Below are 21757 nucleotides of genomic sequence, written 5' to 3'. Positions count from 1 at the left end.
TCACTAATTATCAGAGCAATGCAAATCAAAACCACAATGAGTTACCATCTCACACAGTCAGCATGGATATTATTAAAAAGTCAAAAAATAACAGATGATGGTAAGATCACAGAGAAAAGGGAACACTTACACACTGCTGATGGGAATGTAAATTAGTTCAGCCACTGTGGAAGGCAGTCTGGAGATTTCTGAAAGAAATTAAAATAGAAATGCCATTTGACCTAGAAATCCCATTGTTGGGTACACGCCAAAGGGAATATAAATTGTTCCACTATAAAGACACATGCACATTTTGTTCATTGCAGCATTATTGACAATAGTGAAGACACTGAATCAATCTAAATGCCCATCAGTGGTGGACTGAATAAAGAAAACATACATCTACACCATGGACTACTATGTAGCCATAAAAAAAAAATGAGAGCATGTCCTTTGGAGCAACATGGCTAATCTAATTTACATTCCCACCAACAGCATATAATCATTCCCTTTTCTCTGCAACCTTGCCAGCATCTGTTATTTTTGATTTTTAATAATATTAATAGTTATGCTGACTGGTATGAGATTGTATCTCATTTCGGTTTTGATTTGTATTTCCCTAATGATTAGTGATATTGAGCTTTTATTCATATGCTTATTGGTTGTATGTATGTCTCCTTTTGGAAGTGTCTGTTCATGTCCTTTGGCCACTTTTTAATAGGATTGTTTTTTGCTTGTTGATTTGATTATGTTTCTTACAGATTCTGGATATTAGACCTTTGTCAAATGCATAGTTTTTCCTTTGTAACAACATGGATGGAGGCTATTATCCTAACTGAATTAATGCAGGAACAGGAAACCAAATAGTACCTGTTCCACTTATAAGTGGGAGCTAAACACTGAGTACACATGGACACAAGGAAAGGAACAATAAATACCAGGGCCTGCTTGAAAGTGGAGGGTTCGGGAGGAGGGTGAGGATTGAAAAACTACCCATTCAGTGTTATGCTGATTAACTAGATGACGAAGCTATCTGTAAACCAGAGCCCCGTTATATATAATTTTCCTATGGAACAAACTTTCACATGTACCCCTTGAACCTAAAAGTTCAAAAGAAAAAAAAAGATTGCAGTCCATTATATTGGAGCAGGTGCTGAAGGGCTAATTTGGAGCTGAGAGGCATAAAGTCAATAACCATGTTCCTGAACACATTCACACTTTGGTCATTGTTATTTATCCCTTTGAAAATTGTCTGTTGGTGTCATAATCATATTTTTCTCATGGGATAATTTTATATCTACTGTTTCTACAAATCCTTTACCTGTTAACAATGCCAATTTAAATAGCTCATCATTTATATTTTGTTTATAGATTTTGGACATAGCAGCGCTTTGAATTTTATGTAGAAAAAATGTACTTTTTTGCCTAAATTTCTTTTGTCTATATGCTTAAAGTTTTCCTATTAAGATCAGACAAATAATCGCCTACATTATCTTCTGCTCTACTTTCTTTTTATTTAAAATTTAAACCCCACAGGGAATTCTCTTTAATATATGATATGAAGTAGCTATCTAATTTTATTCTTCCCCAAGTGTTTTCTAATTATCTCAAAGCCTAAAAGAGCTATTTTTCCAATTGTCTTATTTTATGTCATATTATTAAATAACTGATGCTTACAGAAAGAAAAATTGATTTTATGTATACCTATGAACCTATCACACATATGTAACAGATGTTACCTACATCACACATATGTAACAAAATACATGTTACAATATAGCCATAAATTTTTAAAGGAAATAAAATGTTATATAGAGAGCTATAACCCCTCTCGGTTCTCTGTTCCTCCTTTCTATTTTTTCTGAGATGGAGTTTCACTCTGTTGTCCAGGCTGGGGTGCAGGGGTATGATCTTGCCTCACTGCAAACTCTGCCTCCTGGTTCAAGACATTTTCCTGCCTCAGCCTCCTGAGTGGCTGGGATTACTGGCACCCATCACCACACCCGGCTAATTTTTGTATTTTTAGTAGAGATGGGATTTCACCATGATGGCCAGGCTGGTCTTGAGCTCCTAACCTCAAGCAATCAGCCCTCCATGGCCTCCCAAAGTGCTGGGATTACAGGCATGAGCCACTGCACCCACACTCTGTTCCTCCTTTCTGCCCCCCTCATTTCCCAGAAGTAACTAACATCCTCATATTGGTATATATTAGCCTGTATGTTTTAATATTTTTATCACATATGTATGTATACTTATTTGTGTGTTTTATGAGTGTATGCAAATGGTATACTCTATACATCCTTTAGCAATTTGCTTATTTTTTTACTCAACATTATGCTTTTCAAATGTATCCATGTTGACAGATACACACACACTTCATTTTAATACTGTGTAATGTTCTAGTTTATTAATAAATCACATTTATTTTTCCTTTCCCTAAAACTTCGAGACAGTGTGAACTGAAATGGTTGTAATGACTTACCCTCTCACCTACAACACATGAAGTTTGCCCTTGCGCCACAACTCTACAGATTGATGTTATCAGAAATTTATTTTTGTAGATGAATTGGGTATAGAAAATTATCTCGTTTTTATCTAATTTGTATTTTCCTGAGTTACTAGTAAGATTATATGTACTGACCATTCAAATTTAATTATCCATGAGTTGCCTATCATAAACTTTCCCATTTTTCTTGGAGAAATGTACAAACAGGAGGTCAATTGCTGCAGTACGGAGAGCCATGGGCTCAAGGTAGACTAATTTGCATAGAGACCCCAGTTTCTCTCCAATAGGAAAATACTGAAGACACTAAGCTTTGCACTACAGCAAACTTGAAATGTTGCTATCCTCCTGGAAAGGATTACTGCATCACTAATAATAGTAGCAGTCATAGTGATAGTAAGGGCACACATTTCCTGCAAATCTTGGAGGTGCCAAGCAGTTTGCTTGATATGTGTTTTCTCATTTAATTTTCACAACACCACTATCAGATAAGTTCTATTATTATCTTCATTTTATAGAGGAGGAAACTGAGGCTCAGAAAGTTTGATAACTTGACTTTAGTCACACAGCTAAAAGGAAGCAAAGGCAATATTCAAATTCAGTTCACAGGACTACAGAACTCAGAATCTTAACCAGGGACCCTCTACATTAAACCCAAGGGTGCAGGGAAAACAATGTAGGGACTTAGACCAGAAAGGTATCACCACAAACTGGTGAACATTTATGGAACTGGACAGGACTAAGCTTCAATAGTGGCATCATATGGCAATAAGAAACTATACGTAGAAGATTAATGCAAATTTGCAATTATCTTGGAAATATGACTGCTAGCTTTTGGGCTGAGAAAGCCAGCTGAACAACCTGGAATGACAAGGAAGAAGAAGCACTCCATCAGGAGATGTTAGACTTCCTGCTAATAGGAAACTACTGTTGTTTGAATGATTAATTGGCAAAATAAAAGAGATATGATATATTGCTACTCCTAGTTGGTGAAGCAAGTCATTTTGTGTATGTTAACCTAATCTATAATGTATATACATGTACATTAGTGGATTGTGGATTTATAACTGCTTTTTAGAGGAAAGTGGAGATGTTTGGAATATGGCCCTAGCCTTTTGAGTTGATACAACAAACGGTAACGATAGGCTGCCATAATACAATAAAGGAAGTACATGGGACACAGTGTCAACTGAAAAGAACACATCTTAAGGTAAAGCCTCTATACTTATTATTTTCTTACTTTAGTATATCGCTTTGCATCAGAGACTAGTCAATGACTTGTAACTCAATGTTAGTTCTATAATATTTAGGCTTTTCTATTCATGATTCACCTAGTACTGATTTCCTAAAAAATTTAGAATACCTTGCTGTTGCCTTTTGTTCAAAAAGGAACACCAGTTTGAATTGAGCTTTCCAGTTTCATGCAAAAAAATCTACCCATCCTTACATCAATAGTAATTGCTCAATTATAATTAATCATTTTAGAGAACATGTTATTTTTTTATTGTTAATTTTTGTGGGTACATAGCAGGTATATATATGTAATTTTTATGTGTCTCATGTACCCTATATATAGAGAGGGTTATACACACACACACACACACATATATATCTACACACACACACACACAGGGTACATGGGATGTTTTGATACAGGCATATAATATATCATAATCACATCAGGATAAATAGGGTATCCATCACCTCAAGCATTTATTCTTTCTGTTACAACCATCCAATAATACTTTTAGTTATTTTTAAATGTACAATAAATTATTGTTGACTGCAGTCACCATGCTGTGCAATCAAATACTAAATCTTATTTATTCTATCTAACTGTATTTTTGTACCCACTAATTATCCCCACATCCCACTCCCCCTCCCACCTCATCCAATATACTTCCCAGCCTCTGGTAACCATCATTCTACACTCTACCTCCATGAGGTCAATTGTTTTACCTTCTTGAGCTCCCACAGATAAGTGAGAACATGTGAATATTTGTCTTTTCGTGCCTGGCATATTTCACTTAACATAATGATGTCCAGTTCCATCTCTTTGATATACTGATTTCCTTTATTTGGGACATATATCTAACAGTGGTATTGCGGGATTATATGGTATTTTTTTTAGTTTTTTGAGGAACCTGCATGCTGTTCTCCATGGTGGCTGTACTAAATAACATTCCCACTGACAGTGTATGAAGGTTCCCTTTTCTCCACATCCTCGTCAGCATTTGTTGTTGCCTATCTTTTGGATATAAGCTATATTACCTGGGGTAAGATAATATCTCATTGTAGTATTCATTTGCATTTCTCCGATAATCAGTGATGTCAAGCACCTTTTCATATACCTGATTGCCATTTGTGTATCTTCTTTTGAGAAATCGTTATTAATATCTTTTCTCCCTTTATAAATTAGACTATTAGATTTTTTTCTGTAGGGTTGTTTGAGCTCGTTATATATTCTGGTTATTAATTTTTGGTCAGATGAGTAGTTTCCAAATATTTTCTCCTATTACATGAGCTTTCTCTTTATGTTGTTGACTGTTTCCTTTGCTGTCCAGAAGCTTTTTAACTTGATGTGATCCCATCTGTTCATTTTTGCTTTGGTTGCTTGTGCTTGTGGGATATTACTCAAGAAATCTTTGCCCAGTCCAATGTCCTGGAGAGTTTCTCCAGTGAATTTTAGTAGTTTCATAGTTGGACGTCTTATATTTAAGTTTTTAATCCATTTTGATTTTATTTTTGTATATGGCAAGTGATCAAAGTCTAGTTTTATTCTTCTGCATATGGATATCCAGTTTTCCCATCACTGCTTATTAAAGAGACTGTTCTTTCCTCAGTGTATGTTCTTGTCACCTTTGACAAAAATGAATTCACTGAAGACGTATAAACTTATATCTGGGTTCTCTATTCTGATTTATTGTTCTATGTGTCTATTTTTATGCCAGTACCATGATGTTTTGGATACAATAACTATGTAGTATAATGTGAAGTCAGGTAATGTGATTCCTCCGGTTTTGTTCTTTTTGCTCAGGATAACACTGACTGTTCTGGGTCTTTTGTAATTCTATGTAAATTTTAAGATATTTTTGTATTTCTATTAAGAATATCATTGCTATATTGATAGGGATTGCATTGAATTTCAAGATGGCTTTGGATAGAACGGATACTATAATAATATTGATTCTTCCAATCCATGAACTTGAAATATCTTTCCAATTTTTGGGTGTTCTCCAATTTCTTGCATCAATGTTTCATACTTTTATTGTAGAGATCTTTCATTTCTTTGATATTGCATTTTATTTGTAACTACTTTGGGATTAATTTCTTAAATTTTTTCAGATCGTTTGCTGTTGGCATATAGGAAAGGTATTGATTTTTGTATGTTGATTGGTATCCTACAGTATAACTGAATTTGTTTATTGGTTCTAAGTTTCTTGTTGGAGTCTTTAGGTTTTTCCAAACACTAGATAATATCATCGGCAAACAAGGATAATTTGAATTCTTCTTTTACAACTTGGATGCTCTTTCTTTCTCTTGTCCGATTGCTCTAGCTAGGACTTCCAGTACTATGTTGAATAACAGTGATGAAAGTGAGCATCCTTGTCACATTCCAGATCTTAAAGGAAAGGCTTTCAGTTTTTCCCCATTTAGTGTGATACAAGCTGTGAGTCTGTTGTATATGGTTTATACCGTGTTGAGGTATGTTCCTTCCATACCCAGTTTTTTTAGGGTTTTTATTATGAATGGTTGTTGAATTTTATCAAATGCTTTTTCAGCGTTGATTAAAATGATCATATGATTTTTCTCTTTCATTCTATTGATATATCATATTGACTAATTTGCATATGTTCAACCATCCTTGCATCCCTGGGATGAATCCCACATGGTCATGATGAATGACCTTTTTAATGTGTTGTTGAATTTGGTTTGCTAGCATTTTGTTGAGGATTTTTGCATCAATGTTCATCAGATATATTGGCCTGTAGTTTTATTTTTTGATTTGTCTTTTTCTGGTTTTGATATTAGAGTAATATTGACCTCATAAAATGAGTTTGGAAGTATTCCCTCCCCCTCAATTTTTCAGAATAGTTCGTGTAAGATCAGTATTAGTTCTCTTTGAAATCTTTGGTAAAATTCAGCAGTGAACCCATCAGGTCCTGAACTGTTTTGTTGCTGGAAGAGTTTTTATTATGGCTTCAATCGTATTACTCGTTACTAATCTGTTCTGGTTTTGAATTTCTTCATGGTTCAGTCTTGGAAAGTTGTATATGTCTGGGAATATGCCATTTGAAGGTTTTCCAATTTATTGGTATAAATTTGCTCATGTAACCTTTAATGATACTTTGTATTTCTTTGGTATTGGCTGTGATGTCTCCCTCTTTATCTCTGATTTTATTTATTTGGGTCTTCTCTCTTTTTTCTTGGCTAATCGAGCTAGAAGTTTGTCAGTTTTGTCTATATTTTTAAAAACAGCTTTTTTCATTGATCTTTTGTAGTGTTTTCTTCCTTTCAATTTCATTTATTTCTGCTCTGATCTTTACTATTCCTTTTCTTCTACTAATTTTGCATTTGGTTTGCTCTTGCTCCTCTAGCTTTTTAAGATGCATTATTAGGTTTTTTTATTTGATGTTTTTTGATGTAGGTGCTTACTACTATAAACTTTTCTCTTAGTACTGATTTTGTTTTATTCCATAGGTTTTGGTATGGTGTTTTCATTTTCATTTGTTTCAAGAAGTTTTTTAGTTTCCTTCCTTCTTTCTTCATTGACCCACTGGTCATTCAGGAGCATATTGTTTAATTCCATTTGTTTGTCCAATTTCCAATATTCCTCTGTTATTGATTTCTAGTTCTATTCCACTGTAGTCAAAGAAGATACTGGATATGATTTCAATTTTTTGAATTTTTTCAGATTTATTTTGTGGCCTAACTATGATCTATGTTTGAGAATGACCCATATGCTGAGAAGAATGTGTATTCTGAAGCCATTGGATAAAATGTTATGTAAATATCTATTAGGTCCATTTGTTCTATTGTGCAGATTAAGTCCAATGTTTCTTTGTTGATTTTATGTCTTGATGATCTGCCTAAAGCTGAATATGGCATGTTAATGGTTTCCAGCTATTACCGTATCGGGGTCTGTCTCTGTCCTTGGCTCTAATAATATTTGCTTTATATCTCCGAGTACTCCCGTGTTGGGTGCATATATATTTAAAATTATTATATCCTCTTGCAGAATTGACCCCTTTATCATTAAATAATAATTTTGTCTCTTTTTACAGTTTTTGTATTGAAATCTATTTTATCTGATATAAGTATAGCTACTTATACTCTTCTTCGGTTTCCATTATATCTTTTTCCATCCCTTTATTTTTAGTCTATGTGTGCCTTTACAGGTGAAGTGTGTTTCTTATAGGCAACAGATCATTGGGTCTTGTTTTTTATCCATGCAGCTACTCTGCGTCTTTTGATTGGAGAGTTTAGTTCATTTACATTCAATATTATTAATTATAAGTAAGGACTTACTTCTGCCATTTTCTTATTTTTTCTGGCTGTTATATGGTCTTCTCTTCTTTCTTCCTTTTTGTCTTCCTTCTAGTGATGGTGATTTCTCTGGTGGTATGTTTTAATTTCCTGCTTTTTATGTTTTTTCATATCTATCATATATTTTTTAACTTGTAGTTACTGTGACACTTGCAAATAATATCTTATAACCCATTATTTTAAACTGATAACAACACTGATTTTATAAGAAAGCAAACAGAAAACTAATAAAGACTCAACACAAACTTCTTCCCCACTCTTTTTAACTTTTTGTTGTTTGTACTTATATCCTATTGTACTCTCTATGTATGTAAAAGTTGTCTTCATTATTATTTTTGGTTATTTCATCATTTAATCTTTCCACTAAAGAAATGAATAATTGACACACCACAATGAGATTACTATAATATTCTGTGCTTTTCTGTGTACTTACTATTACCAATGAGTTTTGCACCTTTAGATTATTTCTTATTGCTCATTAACATACTTTTCTTTCACACTGAGGAATTCATTTTAGCATTTCTTGTAGAACAGGCCTGGTGTTGATAAAATTCCTCTGTTTTTTGTTTTTCTGGGAAAGTCTTTATTAAGCCTTCATGTTTGAAGGACATTTCTACTGCATTTACTATTATAGGATACATCTTTTTTTCTTCAGAACTTTAAATATGTCATGCCAGAGACATATTTAAAGTTTCTCAGTGTAAACTTCACCTGTCTCCTGCTCTGTAACGTTTTCACTGAGAAGTCTACTGCGAGATATATTGGAGCTCCATTGCATGTGATTGGTTCCTTTTCTCATGCTGCTTTTAGGATTCTTTCTTTATCCTGGACTTTGGGAGTTTGATTATTAAACACCTCGAGGTAGTTTTCTTCGGGTTAAATCTGCTTGGTGGTCTATAATGTTCTTGTACTTGGATATTAATATCTTTCTCTAGGTTTGGAATGTTCTCTATTATTATTACTTTGAATAAACTTTCTACCCAAATCTCTCTCCCTGCTTTAGGCCAGTAACGCTTAGATTTCCCTTTTTGAGACTATTTTCTAGCTCTCGTAGGCAGGATGTATTCTTCTTTTTTATTCTTTCCAGTTTTGTCTCTTTTTACTGTATTTTCAAATAATTTTCAAGCTCACTGATTCTTCTGATTGATGAATTCTGCTGTTAAGAGACTCTTATGCATTCTTCAGTATGTCAATTGAATTTTTCAGGTCTAGAACTTCTGCTTGATTACTTTTAATTATTTCAGTCTCTTTGTTAAATTTATCTGACAGGATTAGAATTCCTCCTCTGTGTTGGATTTCATTGAGCTTCTACAAAACAGTTATTTTGAATTCTCCGTTTGAGGTTATATATCTTCGTCTCTTTAGAATTGGTCCCTGGCACCTTATTTAGTTTGTTTGGTGAAGTCATGTTTTCCTGGATGTTCTTGATGCTTGTGGATGTTCATTGGTGTCTGGGCATTGAAGAGTTAGCTACTCATTTTATTTGTCACGGTGTGGGCTTGTTTGAACCTTTTCTTCTTCGGAAGGTTTTCCAGGTATTTAAAGTGACTTGGGCATTGTGATTTAGGTATTCTCACTGCAGTCATACCAGCTTCACAGGACACTCCAAGACCAGTAATTGAATGGCTCTTGCAAACTTATAGAGGTACAACCTGTGCGGTCTTGGGTTAGAGCCAGGAGAATTCCCTGGATGACCATAGACTCTTGTTCTTTCCTTACTTTCTCTCAAACAAATGTAGTCTCTGTCTGTGCTGAGCTGCCTGGAGCTGGAAGATGGTGACATGAGCACTCCTTCAGCCATTACCACTGGAACTGTCTTTGGTCAGACTAAATGCTAACACAGCACTGGGTCTCACTTAAGGCCCACACTGTCCACTCCCTGCCTATTTCCTATGTTCATTCAAGGTCCTAGAACTCTACAATCAGTAGGTAAAAATCCAGCCAGGCTTGTGTCCTTCCTTTCAGAGCAGCATGGTCCCCTAGCCCTGAGAAGGTTTGGAGATGCTGTCCAGGAGACAGGGCTTGGATTTGGTAACTTTTGGGATCTACCTGGTGCTCTATTCTATTACAATTGAGTTGGTACCCAAGCTTAAGACAAAGTCTTTCCCACTCTTCCCTCCCCTTTGTACTTTAAATGTCATGCCACTGACATATTTTAAGATTCAAGTATAGGAGTTTCTCCTTTTGGCCACCACTATCCCAGGCCCATAGCAAGTACTGCTTGGCTACTGCCAATATTCACTCAAGGCCAAAGGCTCTTCAATCGGCTTATGGTGGATGCTGCCAGGCATGGGTCTCTCCCTTCAGGGCAATGGAACCTCCTGGCCCAAGGTAGGGCCAAAAAAGTCAACCAGGAGCCAAGGTCTGGAATCGGGAACTGGAGGAGCCTGCTTGGTCCTCTGCTCCATTGCAGCTGAGCTGGTAACCAAGCTGTAAGACATTGTCCCCATTATTCTTCCTTATCTTTTCGCAAGCAGAAGGGGTCTCTTCACATTGTTACCATAGGTGGGAATTCACGGGGTCACACCTGAAACCAGCACAGCTCTGAGTCACACCTAAGTCCCACTGCAAGTACTGCCTGGATACCACTACTGATTATTCAGAGTCCAAGATCTCTTTAGGCAGCAGGGAATGAATACTTCAAGAACTGTGTCCTTCCCTTCAAGGCAATCGGTTCCCTTCTGACACAAAGTGTGTTTAGGAATGTCATCCAGGAGCTAGGGCCTGGAATGGGGGCCTCAGGAATCTGCCTGGTGTCCTCTCCTACTGTGACTGAACAGGTATTCAAGTTGCAAGACAAGGTCCTCTTTACTCTTCCCTCTCCTCTCCTCAAGCCAAGGAAAGGAGTCTCTCCTGAAGCTATGACTTCACTGCAGCCTGGGATTGGGGGAGAGCTGACACAAGCACTTCCTTGGCTGCACCAGCTGGTGTCTCACTATGTCACATACCTTCCAAGTCCACTGACTCTGGGCCCAGCACAGCACCAGGACTTGCCCAAGAATTGCAGTCCGTATGATCTAGATTGTCTTTCAGGTTTGCCTTTCAAGTCCTTATGGTCTAGATTGTCTTCCAAGATTGCCTTTTATTTAGGACCTCACTACCTTTTAGCCCACAGTGGCAGGGATTGCCAGAACTCATGTTCCAACTACTGGGTGGACGATTTGACTCTGGCTAGAGCTGGTCTAAATTCTCCATCTGTAGGTGCTGACTGAGTTCTGTCCTGTATTGCTTCCCACTATAAGAGGGCATCACTGAGTTCCAATGCGAAGTTCCACAGTCTATGTGCTCTTCTTTCCCGAAGCACACAGATTGTCTCTCCATGCCACATGTCTGCATCCAGGGAATGGGGAGGGGTAGCATCAGTAATTCAAGGCTGTATTTCCTACCTTCTTCAGTGCATTTTTTTCTTGATATGATGTTAAAACCAGTGATCACTCACCTGATTTTTGGTTCTCATGAAGGTGCTTTTTTGTGTGGATAGTTTTTCAATTTGGTGTTCCTGTCAGGGGTCAATTGCTGGGGGTGTCTATTCAGCCATCTTGCTCTGCCTTTGCTGTTATTGCTTCTTACAATTCAACTGCTGCTCCTAATTTTATAAAACACATTTCAGTAACTTCCAATTTATACCATCATCATATTTCATTTTTAAAAATATCTTTCTTAAAGTTTTAGGACTTAAAAGAATCTCATAGATCCTCTGGACCAACTTTAATGATATGAAAATGGCCACTCAGAAAAGTTTTGTCTTTTACTAGTGGCAGACCTAGGGCAAAAAGCTAATCTCCAGACTATTTTAGCAAGGGCTCTTCCCACTGCTTGTAAAACTCTGAAACCCCTACCTAGAATCAGAAAAAGCATGCTTATGTGCATGCACCACCTTCCTTCCTGCTAAATATAGATATAGATATATTTGCCTTAAATCTTTTAACTTTTTTGACTGTCCTCACCTTTCCTTCTCAGTTGCTGCACACGGCTGTCTCGATACTTGGCTGGAAGGAAGATCTCACCATCCTATCCTTAAAGGATCATTTTGGTTAAGAAAAGTTTTCTTTGAACACATGAGCAACAATACGTTATTTCATCCAACACAACTACAAAAGAAGCAGACTGATTATTTTGTAAAGCCTTAATGACCTTAATTTATTATCCCCCTTGCATTTAGATTATTTGCCATATGACTTTCCAGTTCCTCCCCAGCTATGTAGATTGACCAGTGGAATGTTAACAGGTGTGATGAGACCATGGCTTGTAAAGCACCTGTATGTTTGGGTTTGCTCTTTTGTGACTTTGTCATGCTATGAAAGCTTATGCCCTGGCTAGCCTGTTTGTCCCAAGATGAGGACAAGAGACACATGGAACTGGGACAACCCATTCCAGGCAAGACAAGCCTAGCACAAGGCCTCTCAGGTGACCCACAGATCCATGAGAAAAAATGATAGTTGTTTCAAACCACCAGGTTTTGAGGCAACTTATTACACAGAATTTTGTGATACTAGGTTACTGATACTCCAGAGTATACAGGCTAAAATAAATATATCTGACATATGTTGGACAAATACCTGCAGACCGTATAAGACAAGAGTGTTAGTTTCTCTTTATTATGGAGTCATTTTTGAACAATCTATATTCCAATAAGAGGCTGAGGAGATAATATTAGAGTAGTGATTTAGAGCATGATTGAAGTTAGATTGTCTGTCTTTGCTCCCTCCTATGTGATGGCTCTAAGCAAATTACTTAATTTTTCTGTCCTCAGTTTTCTCATCTATAAGTGGAGACAACGTTAGTATCCATCTAGCAGCATATCTGTCATGTAGTAAGTCCTCAAATAATATTGGTTATTAATAATAATGTATTGTCTCATCATATAATCTTGGAGTGTTGGTTAATAAGTTTTTAATTTACTATACAATCAATTTCTCTTTTGAGCTTAATTTTGAATTCATAATAGTTTTTTCTTGGCTTCTATTTCTAAGATATATCACCTTTAGATGTTTGCTTATACTTAGTAAGTTTTTATTACAAGAAACCTCTCAGTGACTTACATTAGTATTCGAAGTAACACTTTTATTATGCTTCTGTGTTTGTCTTATTTTAGGACTCTTAGTTAACGACTACATTAAACTCACACATAGTTTGTGCAAATAGTTCATGACAACTTAGACTTATTGATTAGTCATATTTGGTATTTTATTCACGATATCCCATGTCTTCTTTTCTGGTTTCCTCTTACATTTTGCTAAAGAACATCCTAGAGCAATTTTAATTTTTTCAAAGATGTTCAACTTTCTATCTTTCAAATTGTCTTTACTTCTCCTTCTCTCTTGAGTAATAGATTGCCTAATGGAGAATCCAATATTCAAATCCCTCAGGATTTTATAGATATGGCTACATATTTTCTGGCATTTGGTGTTAGAAAACACCAATGTCATTCTGATTTTTCTTCCTTTTCAGATAATCTGTTTTTACTCTCTAGAAAATTGCAAGACTTTTTCTTTCTCCTACGACTTCATAAATTCTTCCCCGATATTCGTAGGTCCCTTAATGCAATATTGCTGTTTTGTATTCTAATTCTTTTAAATAAAAAAGAAACAGTACTGTCTCTCAGTTTGGAAAAAAAGATATTCTTCTATTATTACTTGGATTATGTCATTCCTCCTATTCTGTCTGGCTTCTCCTTTTACAAGTTTTATCAGGAAGATGTTGGAATTTCTAAATATTTTACATGCTTTGTGAATATCTAAACCTCATATACTGAATGACGTCATTCCTTCCAAGTTTCTTTGACAATTTTCATCTGTCTTATTGCACTACATTCCAAGAAAACCTTTTGGCTTGATCTTCCATAAAACCGATTTGGCGTTCAACCACATCCATTCTAATATTCGGGATTTTTTATTGTCCTGAAGTTTTCTTTTCTTGTAGTTTCTTATTTGGCTTTGGTAACAGGGTAATGCTGGCCTCATAAAATGAGTTTGGAAGTGTTTTCTCCTCTTTCATTTCCTGGAAAACTTGAGAAGGATTGACATTAATTCTTTCAGTGTTTAGTAGAATTCATGAGTGAAGCCATCAGATCCTGGGTTTTTTGTTTGTTGGGAGGTTTTTTATTACAGTTTCAATCTCTTTACTCATTATTGGTCTGTTCAGATTTTCTATTTTTTTATGATTCAGTTTTGGCAGATTGTGTATGTTTCTAGAAATTTATCCATTTCTTTTAGATATCCATTTTGATGGCCTATAATTGCTCATAGTAGTCTCTTATGATACTTTGTATTTATGTAAGGTCTCCTCCTTCATTTATAATTAAATTTGAGTCTTATCTTTTTTTCTTTATTCTGGCTAACAGGTTGTAGATTTTGTTTATCTTTTTAAAAAACCAACTCTTGGTTTCACTGAGCTTTTGTTTTTCTAGCCTGTATTTCATTTATTTCTGCTCTGATCTTTATTATTGATATTTAGGCAATTAGTGTAATATACTTCAGCAGTTAGGGAGTATGACTTTAGTCACATCTTTTGTATTTTTCAATTGCTCTCTAGCTGACACATAACTAGGTTGGCATCTCCTTCTTGAGGTGGTCCTTTCTCTCCCTAATTTCACAAGAATTCAAAGAATATGCTCCAGTCTTTGTCTACTAAGCCACTGGACATTTCATAAACTTGAACAGTGACAGAGGTGCTAACAACATTGGACCTTAAAAGGGAAAACGTTGACCTTCTTGGAAAACTCTTTCCCCATCTCATAATACTATCCCAAGCAAATATTCCCCTCTCACCAGTAACCAACTCAGCATTTCAAAATCAGATTAAAGGCAGCTTTCATTAGCCAAGGTCCTCCTTATTGTCCTCTTTCACCTGGACAGTGGGTTAATGTACCCATTCAAGTGGCCCTTTTCTGAACAAAAATTAGCTCCAACGTGACAAGTCTTGTCCATCTAGATAAAAAACACTTTTGGAAATTAAGAACTTTACATTCCACATCAATTGCTCTGTTATATTTGTTTCAATAAGTATATGTTTATTTTAATTTCTATGAAATCTCCCTTTTCTTTTTTTTACTTTTTCTTAGTGGCCTATTCTAACTATGTGAATGCAGTGTCCCTCAAATATCTCTTAAGATACAAATTAAATTGTTTCAGTAAGTTTTTCTATATTTCACCAGTAATTCAATTGTTTCAAGAATTACTTCAGTTTGTTTTGTTTGGTGGCTTATTTTTACGCTTTTTTCTTCAACATATGGAAATTCTGAGTTGTTCATTTATATTTATAAGTAGTTCATTTATATTTACAGGTTGCTAGTGTGAAAGTTACAGCTTCTTTGATAATGAACATGATTACAAATGATAGAAGCCATGACTATAGTTACCGAGCTGGGCAGTATCTTAGTTCATTCAGGCTGCTATAACAAATTACCATAGATGCAAGGCTTAAACAACAAACATTTATTTCTCATAGTTCTGGCGGCTAGGAAGTTCATGATTAAGGTGCTGGCAGGTCCAGTGTCTGGCGAGGGCCTGCTTCCTGGTTCGAAGGAGGCCATCTTCTTGAGGTGTCCTCACATGGCAGAGAGCAAAGATAGAAGAAGCAAGTTTTTCTCACGTCTCTTCCTATGAGGCACTAATCCTGTCATTAGGATTCCACCTTCATAACCTAATTACCACCTGAGGCCCCATCACATAATATTATCCCATTGGGATTTGGAGCTTCAACCTATGAATTCTGGGAGACACAAAAACGCAGTCATGTAGTGGATGGGAGTTTTTCATTAGAAGGTGAGAAAGTCTAGCCCTGCTGGCAGCTGACATTACCCAGGAGCACCATTCCACTTCTCTTTATAATTCCAGTACTCACTTTAAATATCTCTTGCCTATCCCCAGTGGCAGAATCCATCTGCTTCTTTATTACCTTTCAAACTGTTCATGCCAGTTCTGTTGGAACTGGGTGGAAATGCTTTTTCCAGGTGCTTGAAACACCCCAGTTTCATTAGCCTTCCTATCAAATGCCACAAAGTTGAATACCTTCCTTACCTCTTCATAATTACGATCCCTGGGCTTTTCCAAAAACCTCCAAACTTTTCAAAGTTCTGTTTAAAATTGAACAAACTCCTGTCTTCTTCCACTGCTACTCTCTTTCATTTGTATTAACTATACCTACCAGTTCTATTTGGTTATTTCATCAAACAAATCCTATCTGTTTTGTATCATTCAGAAGTGTTTTGCTTCAGCTGGTATCACTCTTCCACATTTCCTAGTGCTGCTTTAGTGTTTGCTTATTTTTCACCCTGGTGGAACACTAAGGAAAGAAAAGTAAACATATGTGCTTAGTAATCAAGAAGGCACTTAGCTCCCAAGTGGCCTTTTCTCTTTATTTTTCTTTTTTTTCCCCTATTTATTTTTACTGTATTACTTTTACTGATTTAGTTTCTTTCATTTTGTTTTTATTCAAATACACTTATAAAAGCAGTACTGGCATAGGAATTAACAATTCCTTTATTCTAATCATGTTTCTGTGATTCCTGCCTGACACAGAGTAGGTACTCATTAAGTATTTTCGAGCAAATGAATACATGAAGCAAATTATCACACACTCCCCACCCCAGACTTCAGCTTTTCCAGTGTGAAATTAGGAGGCCTCTGCAAGTAATAGCAAGCTATGGCTCTTCTTGGGCTTGATAAAAAAACATTTATCATCACCGAACGTCAGGCACCAAGACGGGAGAGGCAGCCAGTGTGTGAGCAAGAGCAACCTAAGACAGAAAACTGTGATCAAAAACCTAAAAGGAAACCTATGACATCAGAGTCTCAGAGGAGTTCAAAGCAACCATCATTAGGCTTAACAATTGACCCTCCGGTGGCTACATAACTGTGATCAGGCCAGAGGGCAAGTGAGCACTGACTGAGTAAACTAAAAGAGCAAGATAATAACACAGTCTGCCTTTAAAAGGACGCATGTAAAGATCTTCTCCCTTTTCCCAAATTCCCTTCATAAAAACCAATGTAGAAAAAAGTCTCTAGGGCCCTAGGGCCTGAAAACCCAGCACTGAGAAATTATTTTAACCTCCTGGATGGGAGATCTATGAGCTGTATATCTGAACTTAAACACTGTCTGCAAGGTTGACAATGATGACAAGGTTCCCAAGTCAAATGGTAAGTCTGACACAATCAAACACAACTGGGGTAACTCTATACCACATGTGGTCATCCGAAACTCTTCATTAGCAATGATATTGCTTAGCAAAACTAAAAGTCAAAATCACAACAATGTTTTCAGTGAGTCTTTTACATTTTGAATCACCTTGTTACCATACTATTTCTAAGAAATCTAAGTAAGGAAAAGGAAGAAATTACAAATTTTACGTCTGCCTAATATAGTGATCTTCAAACACAGTCACCTGGAGTGCTTGTTAAAACACAGACTGCTAGTCCCCACCCTCAGTTTCTGATTCAGTAGGTTTAGGATGAGATCCAAAAATTTGCATTTCTAACACATTCCCAAGTGATGGAGATACTGCTTATCCTGGGACTATACTCAGTAATTCCATAATGTCTGCTATATCTGAGTCTGGTTTTGGTGCTTACCTTGATTTTTCACACTGTGTTTTTTTCTTGCCTTTTGACATGTGTTGTAATTTTTTGTTGAAAACTGGGCATGATTTATTGAATAATAGGAACTGAAGTAAATAGGCCTTTAATGTGAGGTTATATGTTTATCTGCCTAGCAGTTAGGCTGAATTTAATGTGTGGTACAGCTATAGGAGTCAGAGGCTTCAATCACCACCGGCGACCTTGTTTTTGTCTCCCATGTTGTCTTTGAGTTTCCCTAGAAACTCATTCTTAGATACTGTTTTTGTCTTTCAGTGATCCAAGTTGTAATTCACTGTTATTACGTAGGAGCCCTATCGGTGTAGTGTGATGGTATTGAGGAGGGAAGCATTCTATAATATTATGATTAAATTGCTGTTTCTTATGGGCCTGAGTCCTCGGACTGCGACCTTCAGAAGTCTTTCTTAGCCTTTTTTTCTCCCTTATGTGAGGCAGAAAAGGTACAGAGGACTCGGTTGTCTAATTGCCCTTCCTCCACATAAGATAAGACTCTAGTAAACTAGTTTTCCTTCAGGGCAGGACTTTGATATGAAGAACACACCGGGCTTATTTCAAAATGGTTACTTTTGCCCTGCCAAAACCACAAGGTGATTTTTCTCCAATCTTCACTAAAAGAATCTGGTAGGAATCTGCTACTATATGAACGTGTGTGTACCCCCAAAATTCATGTGTTAAAATCTAACACCTAAATTGATTATATTAAGAATTGGGGCCTTTGGGAGGTGATTAGGTCATGAGAATGAATACATTATAAAAGAGATTTGAGGGAGCCTGTTTGCCCCTCCTGCCATGTGAGGACTCTGCAAGAGAGACTATCCATCAGAAATGGGGCCTTCACCAAATGCCAAATCTGCTGGAGACTTAATCTTGGATGTCCCAGCCTCCAGAATTGTAAGCAATAAATATATATTGTTTATAAGTTACCCAGTGTGGTATTTTTGTCATAGCAGCCTGAACAGACTAAGACAGGATCCCACAGATAAATCTCACAAAAGTGTGACAGGTCCAGGTCCTCCTAAGACTGGGTTCCAAGAGTTTTTAACTCTCAAGCTTGTCCACACTCAGCTTCAGCAATTTTTCAGTTACCTTTAAGAAACACTCAAATGCTCCTACCCATTACTGGCTCCAGTGTTTGTGTTTCTGGCAAGCTGTGATTTTATTTGCCTGTCTCTTCAGCTTCCTAAATAGCAATTTACCCTGTCACCTCAATTCCCTGATAGACTAAGAAGAGTTGTTGAACTACATTGTTTCTTGTGGTGAGGACAGGTGAGACATTTCTAAGTTATTTACATGTGTAAGAAGAAACCAGAAGTCAGGACTGTTTGGGGACTACACTTTAAGAACCACTTGTTTAGCAAGAAAATAGCCACCTTCAGTCAATCTCAAAATACATAAAAGCTTTAGGCTCCACTGCATAGCCTCCAATACCCACCTTAATTTAATAATTATTTGTAGCATTATTTTCTTCCAGCCAATGTCCTTCATGTCAAAAATAATACGTGTCTCAAAAAAGGGAGAAGACCCAACACCCTTGATTGAGAGGTCTCATGTTGTACATGTCTGAGCCTGCCTCACCCTGAGTTACATCCTCACCCTAAATGACATCATCAAGTGTACCTGTTGGAATGCTTTTAGCTGCAAGTATCAAAATACCTGACTCAAATGGTAGGAAAAATAAGAAGTGTTCTAACAATAAGTATTGACTACATAAGAGAGACTCTGAAGCATAATGGACTGCAGGGCAGGGGACCTAAAGGCTCAACTATGTCGTCAAAGCCACAGGTTCTTTCTACTTTCATCCTGCTATCCACACTCTATTTTATTCTAAACTTGGCTCCCCTTATGTTTCCAGTAGGTTCTCAGTGACAAAAAAGGCTAAATGTTTTCCTCTTCATGTCCACTGGGAGAGAAAAAACTAGTTTTCTCCAGCACTCAAATAAATGCTCTTTCTTTTATACTGTTTGATGCTTACCTCTAAATCAATACAGATGCTCCTGAACTTATGATGATGCTATATCCAGATAAACCAATTATACGTTGAAAATATTGTAAGTCAAAAATCCATTTAATACAGCTGACCTACTGAACATTATAGCTTAGCCTAACCTACCTTAAACATGCTCAGAACATTTACATTAGCCTATAGTTGGGCAAAATAATGTAATACAAAGCCTATTTTCTAATAAAATATTAAATATATCATGTAATTTTTGAATACTGTACTAAAAATGAAAACAAAATGTTGTATGAGTATTTATCATTAATGTACACAGCTAAAAGCACCATAGTAAAGTTGAAAAATTGTAAGTTGAACCATCGTAAGTTGGGAATCATCTGTAATTACTGCCACATGAAACTCTGAGCCAGTTGGCTTAGGCTTAGGTTCCTGAACCACCATATTCAAGAAGTATGAGACACGTACTTTGTTTTAACTAATCAAGAACTAATGAGGAGCTCAGTCAGTTCTGCAAACTACAAATGAGAAAAGAAAGGATTCTTAGAGCATAGAACTTTTGACATAATTTTAACATGTGCTAATATGAGTCTAAATTTGAGAATACACACCACTAGTAACTGTGAATAATTCCAGTGACACACTTTTAAGACTTCTGGTCTTAAATATAAAAAGTGTCTTGGACACAACACCTATCATGCCCACTGAAGATATTACTCTAAAACATTCTCACAAGATGTGAAATCCCTTCTCCTTTCCTCAAAAATCTCCAATTGGCTTCACAACTATTTAACAGGAGAAACAAAATAAACTTTAGCATTCCTTTCGTCTTGGACTCCTTTAGAAAGTTGTAGAGCATTATTTTCCTTTTGTATTTCAGCAATTCTCTTTGCAGGCGGCTTCTTCTTCTTTTTTTTTTTTTCTCTAAGCTGATCATTATGGATAAACATAAAATCTCTAAATAGATTTTCCTAGTCAGTTAACCATATTCTTGGGGGAAAACATAAGGTAGAATCATTATTAAAAAGCATTCTCAGTAATACACACATCTTTATTATGTCAGTCTTTTGCCAAAAAAAATAAGATTGATAGTAAATTCCACTTAATTTTTTTCTTCACAGAATCAAGCCATCTGCCTCAAAACACACCACCAGCCTCTGTTAGATGAATTCACACATTTTAAAGCCCCGAAGTAACCATTTGAATGGAAATTGGACACTTCTTGTCATTTAGGAAGCTTTTTTAAACTGGAAAGGCTTCTCATTTGTTCAATTAAATGTGTGTGTATGCAATACACTTTATGAAATTTATCCCAAAACATGAGGGCTGAAATAATATTTGAAACAGATGGCACAGCTGCTGTATTTAGAGAGCTACCCATGGACATAGATGGGGACATTGAGGGAACTATGAAGTGCAAGCCAAAATATTGTACAATCAAGACTCTTAGTCACAGCCATTAAAGATGGGAAAATCTTTTTAATGTCAACCTCTTCCATAATGGAGGTGTGTGGAAAGTGCTACGATGTAAGTCAAGTGGAATTTATACCCTTTTCTGGATGAACTCTTTTCTTCTCAGTTGAGCCTTAAAATTTGAAAATGCTGGATCTGCTGCCTTGGAGTTTTCTCTCTCTTGAATACTATTTGAAAACGATGCTGAAAGTATCATTCCCCAGGGAATGTTAGACAGTGCCGTGTGCATAGCAGAGAAAAGCAAATTATAGTGTTTAAAGCTAGAGGGAGGGAACTGATGGAAACCACAGACATCATTTCTCTAGTGCCCTAATTTTATAGGTGAGGAAACAAAGGCCAAGGAAGGTTAAATGATTTCACCTCCACCCCACAGAACTGGTCTCTAGAGACTCACTCCCAGCCAACTTCCATCACAAATACTGTTTACTAAAAGGAAAGGAAAGTTTGGGTATTTTTTTTTATTTTATGATATTTTATTTCATTTCATTTTAAATAAGACTGTCACATCTTTTAAAATTCCATTACTTATGAGGCAGATTTAGAAAGGCAAAGTAGGGAAACAGATCAATTTTTTCTTAAAATTGCTTTGAGGCAAAATTATTTTACAGAAATGGAAGTCTATATGCTCTAATTTGGGGAAACTGTGTGTGTGAGAACAAGAAGTTTGGCTAGATTTTTCATTTCACATTAATCATGTGGACATAA

General features: G+C 36.3%; 1 protein-coding gene across 3 annotated transcripts in view; it reads right to left on the bottom strand.

Annotated features, from left to right (window-relative positions):
• Nucleotides 1-21757, bottom strand: part of ZPLD1 (zona pellucida like domain containing 1) — a 250642-nt gene that overhangs the window by 161420 nt on the left and 67465 nt on the right. For 2 of the 3 annotated variants that reach the window (XM_063703530.1, XM_063703529.1), the window contains exon 2: nucleotides 131-188. The exons of the other annotated variant lie outside the window; for it this stretch is intronic. The gene's annotated coding sequence lies outside the window, so the exon portion shown is untranslated. The remainder of the gene's footprint in view (nucleotides 1-130; nucleotides 189-21757) is intronic. 3 annotated transcript variants of the gene reach the window in all.

This window comes from Gorilla gorilla, chromosome 2 (genome assembly GCF_029281585.2).
Source record: "Gorilla gorilla gorilla isolate KB3781 chromosome 2, NHGRI_mGorGor1-v2.1_pri, whole genome shotgun sequence".
NCBI classification, from domain to species: domain Eukaryota; kingdom Metazoa; phylum Chordata; class Mammalia; order Primates; family Hominidae; genus Gorilla; species Gorilla gorilla.
The sequence above is the reverse complement of the archived record's forward strand: the minus strand, read 5'-3'. Positions and strand labels throughout refer to the sequence as shown.